The following is an 8551-nucleotide window of genomic DNA, read 5'->3' on the forward strand; positions in this document are numbered from 1 at the left end:
TTCACTAGTGACTGACTTCAAGAGATACTCCTGGAGTTCTAGTGAGGAGCCGTTACCAGTGGAGTTCAACTAGGTCTATTGTGAGATATCAAATCACTGAAGACAATGGTGTACGGTGGCTCAACTTAGTGGATTGGTTGAAGTTAGACATTAACACCGTTGGATGCCGGCTCAGTGGTCTAATGGTTAAGCGTCTGGCACGAGACTGATAGGTGGTGGGTTGGAATCTCGCGGGGTGCGGGATCGTGGATGCGCACTGCTGAGGAGTCCCATACTAGGACGGACTAGCCGTCCAATGCTTCCAGGTTTTCCATGGTGGTCTAGCTCCAATTGACTCATTATTTCAATCAGTGAAATTTCTAAAATCTCCACAAAACCCCTTCTGATTATATCAAAATATTCTGTTTTTGTTATTTTGTTATTTAAACTAATAACCACTTTATTACATGTTTGCTATTCTTACAAAGCAATTCCTTTGTTTATTACAGTCACCATGTCCTTTTTTCTAATCACTTAGTTAATTACACGAGACTTTTCATAATCACTGATCAAATTATATGTGAAATTATGTAACACTGCCACTCAGTTGGTATTATTTTATTGTCCTAAACCATGTGTAGATCAGTTCAGAATTATGATATAAAAAAATTAATTATCAATATAGGATTTTGTGACGATTGTAAAATTTTTAGAACATCTTGAAACCATGAACCGATCTAAGTTACACAACCACTGAAAACTCCATATCAGTAGACACCTATTTAGCCTCAGTATGGGACTCATCAGCAGTGTACAACGACAATTCCCTTTCAGCAGGTAATCGAACCCAAGACTTTCAGCCTCGCACGCGAACATTCAACCTATAAACCATTGAACTGGGATCCAATGTTGTACAAGTCTAATTTCAGTCAATCCACTAAATTACACAACCATCTGTTACATCATGGAAATATGTTTTGTGCTAATTAGACAAACCCGTTATTTTCTTTTGAAGATTGGAAACAAAATTGTTTGTTACTATTGTGTCGGAAGTCACCACTTATGAATTTGGATAGAGTGGTCAGTGATCATTGTTCTTTGTTCAGACATATCACTTTAGCTATAAACTACTTTATATATGTAACAGTTAAATTATCCGATTTCCAGGGATTTGGTACCACAGTTTACGTAGTGCATGTGTTATCGTCTACTAAAACTGAACGATTACAGTGTGACTGCCTAGCTTTCGTAGTCCTACATGTAAGTCTCAATATTTACTAACCATTTGATCTGGTTTGTGCTAACCTGATGGCGAGACAATCCTGCTTTCATGGGACACTTCTAAGTAAACAGAAGCTTATCAGACTAACATCTTATATAAGGTACAAAAGATTGGAGAAGTACAGTTTATGGCCTTACTACTGCATAAGATCATTGGTTTCCTTAGCTTTCTCTACCTGTTTTGATTATCCTTGACTTTAGCAAGACGTGGTTATTCATTAGACAACTAATGATCGGTCTCCTAACGTAAAAACGATCAAATTTGATGAATGGTATAACTAATACTCTGTGTTATTTTACTTGCCCTACAGTACATCCCTTAAAATGATGTTATTTGTTTGAAACTTCTTATTTTAGTAACAGTGATTAGATAAATATTAACTAAATAATCCATGTTTTAATTTAACTTTTCCTTAGACTTTTGGAGAAAAAAATTGCTTTGTCGTGTAGAATATTGAATATTATTAGTAAAACGACGGGTGAATTTCATGGCGCCATTAACAATATGGTTATAGATAAACGTTTGAGGTTTTACAAACAACTGATATCATATATATATAGATAGATAGATAGATATTGTGTGGTCCGTGATGTTTGAGGGGAATTTATTGACGAAATGGTCATCCAATGCTTCGAGATTTTCATTGATAGTCTAGCTAACATAGATTTAACACCATTTAAAACTATGAAATATTTCATATTGTGTATATCCATATTATATAACACATATGCTATTGAATAGAACGATTATTCATAAATAGAAGACAAAAAGAAAACTAATCTTTGTAAGTCGTCAAGTATATATGATTATCATTTACTGAATGGAATTCTATTATACTTTAATAGTCATTTGAACCGATTCACTTTATCTACCCCTATCTCTTCTAGTGTACATTAGACAGGAATACGTTTCATACATAAGACTATGAAAAATAAAGTAAAATCAATGATATTGATTATGTATATTAGAAATCAAAAGTTTCCGGTTGTAACCACACCATTACACCACCTATTACATGTTATTGATCGTTATAAAAAATAATCATACTAATTCATAGAAACTTTTATAATATGACCAAATACATAAACTATTTTTTTCTTTCAAGATAAGTATCCATTCTTATTTATACATAGAAACATATATACGAACCTACACACACGCACACACACATTCGCACATACGCAAACAAAATTGAAGCTTTTGAATAGATATTGTACACAGTTTATAGGGTATTTATTATAATCAAATGTTATATATGTATATATATATATATCATTATCAAGTTATGTAAACACTTAGAAGTCAACGTTTCTGTTTATTTCTCTCTTTTTTTTGGTACAAATTGTTTTTGTTGTTGTTGTTGTTGTTGGCGGTGGTGGTGGTGGTGGTGGTGTAAAACAAACTTTTAACATACATCCAAAACTTGGAAAATTCTTTCAATGTAAAGAGTATCTTTTTTTTTTGAAAAAAAGTAGAAAACGGATAGAGTTAAGAGTAATGAAAGTTACCGCTTTTTTTTAATTCTTTTTCTCTTTGATAAATGTGAATAGAATTTTATAGAATGGAATGATAAGCAACTTTTCACCTTTTTTGCTGCTGCTGCTGCTGCTACTGCTGCTGTTAGAGTTAATAACAAACCTTATAATTTTGTGTGTTTTATTGATGGAGTTTAAATTGTGCTATCAGAATGGATTATTATTGAATAATAATAATAATAATAATAATAATAATAATAGTAATAATAACAGCAATAGTAGTAATAGTAATAGTAACAATAATAATAATGGTAGTAGTAATGGTAATAATAATAATGATAATAATAATAGGTCAGACCGTTTCGGTGGTAACCTACTAATGTTCTAAATCCAAGAGATATTTCATCATAACTTTTTTTATGTCAAATCATTCGGAGTCCTGTTTTTTTTCTTATTTGCTAATTGTAATCTCAAGTAGTAAACAATCGAGGATTATCGAGTTATTCATAGGGGATACGATAGATTTATATAAAACAAGAAATACAAAATGTTAAAAGTTTTACATCACTTTACTCATAGGTGTTCCAGTTATAGAAAAAAAAGAAGAAGAAGATGGTGTTGAGATGGAGTAATATACATGAGATCATATTACAATTTGGTATAAGTTTTGTTCAGCATAAGATGTAGTACATGTTTTATTGTTATTCTGTGTAAAATTCAGTTTTGTATCTTCCCTATTTTAGTTATATGTGATATTCATTAACTAATCAATAAATCACTGCTTCTAGTGAAAAGCAATGAACAGTGCAGTTCAACCGAAGCTGTTGTGAGATAGTAACTCACTGAAGACAATCGTAGATGTAAGATGGTGGTTGAAGGTAATCAACAAGAAACCCTGGATCCGGGTTTCATGCTACTTGGCACTCGTCAGCAAGATGTACCTGTAATCTTGAGGGAACTGGTGCTTCCTGACGGATTCGATCCAGTGTCACCCAGCTTCACAGTCAGACGTTACCACTGAGCTATCCGAGCAGCGACCGACCTCCTGTAGGACTGAGGTGTAATCACAATTGATTGGTCACTAGGTCGTAATCAATGTCATGTGTGTCAGGTCTTTATTAGTGCAGATCGAATGCTATCGACAAAGTTGCAAGTTGGCCACTAGCCTAGTTGACTCGACATTGCGTGCACTATGTTGATGTAAGATGGTGGTTGGAAGTAGTCAACAGGAAACCCTGGACTAAGAAGGACTTCACACACATGGCATTGATCACTACCCAGTGATCAATCAATTGTGATTACAATGTGTCGCTCAGTTTCGTGGATTATTTGAAGTTAGACATTAACGCCGTTGGATGTCGGCTCAGTGGTCTAGAGGTTAAACGTTCGCATGCAAGAACGATAGATCTTGGGTTCGAATCTCGCGAGGCGGGATCGTGGATGAACACTGCTGAGGAGTCCAACAGTAGGACGAAATGGTTATCCAGTGCTTCCAGATTTTCAATGATGGTCTACCCTTAATTAACTCATGATGTCAACTGTTGAAATTAATCATTAACTGTCAGTAAAACTGATGTGTGTATATATTTTGGTAAGTATGAACATAGTGTCTTATCGAAAGTGTAATAAAATCTATTTCTCTTATCAATAGTGTTTTCTTTCTTGAGTTGTGTCAGTCGAAATTTCCCAGACAAGTACTAGAGTTTTGGTCTTGTGCTCGAACATTTAACATTCAAACCATTGAGTGGATATCCAATGTTGTATAAATCTAATTCTAATCGTTCCACAATAGTGCACAACCATCTTCCATTGACTTTGATGGATGATTGGCTCACACCTGACACGAGTGAACTCCATTGGTCACAGCTTCCCACTAGTACTCCGGAAATTTCCTCCCAAAGCTAATCACTAGTGATCATATAATAATTTTCTAAACGGCCATCCATTGCTTCCAAGTTTTTAATAGGGATCTAATATTGATCGGTTCATGATTCCAGTGATACTCAACAATCTCTACAACTCTATACTAACAAATTAGAATGTTTGTTTACAATTAGAAGTTGATGGTCATTGTGATATTTTTAAGAAAAACAAGAACAAAAATAATATTGTTGCAACAGTTCCAGCTGAGTTATCATCATGTTCAGTGTTTATCTTGAAAATAAACATAAACAAACGTTACCAATGACAACACTGCATTGTGACATATAGTTATGATAATAAGTAAATTATTTTCCTGTTAGGCTATTACATACTATAAAATAGGCGTTTCTTTTCCATGTTTATTGAATAGGAATTTTCAAATGATAAATTTACGTAAAATATTCGAATTGCAAGATAGAGTTGCACCAATCTTAATTTCACGTCATTTTCAAAAAGGGTTTTGTAGAGGTTGTAGTTATTTTAATAGTTGATATCATGAGCCGATTGAAGCTAGGTCACCATAGAAAGCCTGGAAGCATTGGACAGCCGTTTCATCTTATTGTGGGACTCCTCAGCAATGCGCACCCACGATCCCGTCTAGCGAGATTCGAACCGAGGACCTGTCAGTTTCGCGCGAGCGCTTGACCAATAGACCACTGAGCTGGCATCAACGGTGTTAATGTCTAACTTCAACTAATCCAGTGCTTCCAGATTTTCCATGGTGGTCTAGCTTCAAATGACTCATAATCTCAACTATTGAAATTCACATCATTTAAAAAAATATTAATTCAATTAGAAAACCGATTGGCCAATAAAAACCCAAATTTAAAATTATACCATTCATACAGAAGGAGGGTATTTCCAGTTGAAATGAGTAGCCAACTATTGTGACTTTACGTCCGGCTAGTTACCACGTGATTTATTCACTAATCGGAATATGACTTATTCAATATTAGTAATGCGCCTAAACCAATCACGTTCTACCGGTATGAACAGACTAACGTCCTTATTGATCATTTGTTCACCTAACCCTTCCAGTTGAACCCGGAACATCAATAACAACTACCACTATGTAAAATCATTTATTTCAAACAATACTTGGTTTATATACCAGCCAAATTGGTCACACCACACCATGAAATAGGAAATAACATTTAAACAAGATCAAGTCAAAAGTGACTGTGAACGTGGAAGACTCGAATCAATAAACAAGACATAACTCAAGAACAGTAGATCGTACAATAATAATCTATAGGTCTAACTGAAGCTTATAATAAGAGGAATATGGATATATACAGTCTAGTTACTAAATAGTTATACAATAACTATATATATATAAACTATCAGTCCATTAATAGTTCTCGGAAGTTACTCATAATTTAATCTTCACTAAGATATAACCGTTTAAGTAAGTATTTTTGTTGTTGTTGTTGTTTGAAATCATTGTTAGTTAACAAGTAGTAAGATGATGCTGTTCTCCTAATTATCCGATCATTCAATATTGTTAATTGTTCAATTTCTTACAATAGAATAACGTGAATATTTTAAAGAGTTAGCCAATTAGTCATTTTGTTATGACAGATTGTTATCTAAATGTTTACATAAATTATCTTTTCTTTAAATATTTTTCATCATCATCAATGAGTATTGGATCAATTTTTGTTTTGCATCATCCTATTTTATTGTATGATAACAAGTTTTGTTTTCTGATTAAATGAACAAATATCTCTTTGTATTTGGATTTATAAGCCAATGAAAAACCAAAAAAAAAATAAACCGCCGATTAGTTGGAAACAAATTCATACACTCTCTGAACAGATTCTTAGCTATCTAGACTCGTTCTCTCTCTCTCTCTTATTAGATAACACGCCCCCAAATGCCCTGGTATGGCCGAGAGCGGGGTGGCCTCGCCCTCTCTCTCTCGAAATGCTCTCACATGGCCACGCGTATATAGTCTCTACCAGGGAAGTCCTACTCACTGTCTTCTCTTGGCGACGGTGTTGTTTACGGAGTTGAGAGAACGAAAAGCGAATATCCGCTCCTTAGACAGGGTTGGTGGATACGGAGAGTTCACCTAGGGAAATCGGAAAACCCTGATTCCAAACCAATGATGTACATAGGCTGCAGTATCCTGAAGGAACAAATGGCGTATGAACCAATTGTTGGTCACCGGCTTCCATGTGACTGCATGTCCTTACGATGCTCTACTGCCTTGTGGATCAGACCTGCAGGTCGATGGCTTCTGGTGTGGCCCCTAAGAAAACCGCCTGCTTCGGTTTGGACATTCAGGGAGTATCACAGCCCTCACATATATAAAATGAGATTTGTGTGGCGCATATGTATTTGTTGCCTCCTTGTACCAATATCTATGTGTTAAAATAAATAATAAAATAATATTCACTAGGAAAAACACTAAAATGGTTGGAATATTCAACTAAACATATCGAAAGTAATACGAAACACATTTCTGTTAGCAACTATTGAAAAGATGTAGTTGGTACCTTGTCTAAATACCTGATTTTTCTGAAGTCTGAATCACTTAATATTACTGGTAGTTATTACATAATAATTTCGAACATATTTTCATCATACAAATGAATGTGTACTGAATTTGGTGTATTCATGCAGAATAATTGGTTGTAAAGAGATATATACTACCTGTTCTTTCATTTGTGGCCCTCAAGCTAAAAAAGGTTATGCATATGAATGTTTAGTGTTTCTTGCAAATACTAATTTTGTATTTTTATTTGTTTATTTCTCAAGAAGATGCAGATTTAAAAAATAACAAGAATTAGGAACAATGTTTTCCTTATGTTATACCTTTCATCTGGTTACAGTAAGAGACCTTTCAATCTTAAAAGAACAGTATTCTGGATAAAAAAACAAACACTTCTCGGTTTATTTTGAAGGGGCGAACCAAGATGAAATTATGCCGACCATTTTATATTTTCCTCTTGAATGCCTCAATGTTGATTATAGCTGAAAGTTGTAAGCTTTGCCTAGAAGCATATGTGTACATTATATTGTTTGTGTATTAAACAAATTCATAAGTCTTCTAATTGAACGCTAGATTCAGTTCCAAAGCTCTTCTAGTAACCCCCAGGCTAAATCTAAACAGCGACTTGAACATGAAAGAAAAGGCGCGAAACATAAGAGAAACGCTCTACTTCAAGGTTCTTTTATGTCAAGAAAATCTAGAGTTTTTAGCGTATTTTAGATGACCTTGAGTTTCCGGAAAATTCTGGAACGCTACTAAGCATAGTAGAAGTATAGATAATCATCCAATTAGAAACTAGACATGTGACTTTTCACTTTCTAGATGTTTCTGGCAAAACTTTTATTGAATGCTGATTGGATAAGATGCTTCCCAGCGTCTTCAGAGCCTTTCTTGTTTTTTTGGAGGAGTTTTCTGGATTTCCCCAACACAATTAATTAATTAAGTCTAATCTGGGTGTTTACTGAGACGCAACATTGAAGTTACATACTTACAAAGCAGATGACTCAAAAATTTGAGTAAACAAGATCAATTTTTATCTAACACTACTGAACTTAATTATGACAACAATAATATCAAATTATTCATAGTGAGAACTATCAATTGACTATTCAGCAATTGGATTGTGTTTATCTATATCCCTACTATTCTTCAGTTATGTTCAATTTATTGATTCGAGTCTTCCACGTTCACAGTCACTTTTGACTTGATCTTGTTTAAATGTTATTTCCTATTTCATGGTGTGGTGCGACCAATTTGGCTGGTATATAAACCAAGTATTGTTTGAAATAAATGATTTTACATAGTGGTAGTTGTTATTGATGTTCCGGGTTCAACTGGAAGGGTTAGGTGAACAAATGATCAATAAGGACGTTAGTCTGTTCATACCGGTAGAAC

The sequence above is a fragment of the Schistosoma haematobium genome, chromosome 4 (genome assembly GCF_000699445.3).
Source record: "Schistosoma haematobium chromosome 4, whole genome shotgun sequence".
Lineage (NCBI taxonomy): Eukaryota > Metazoa > Platyhelminthes > Trematoda > Strigeidida > Schistosomatidae > Schistosoma > Schistosoma haematobium.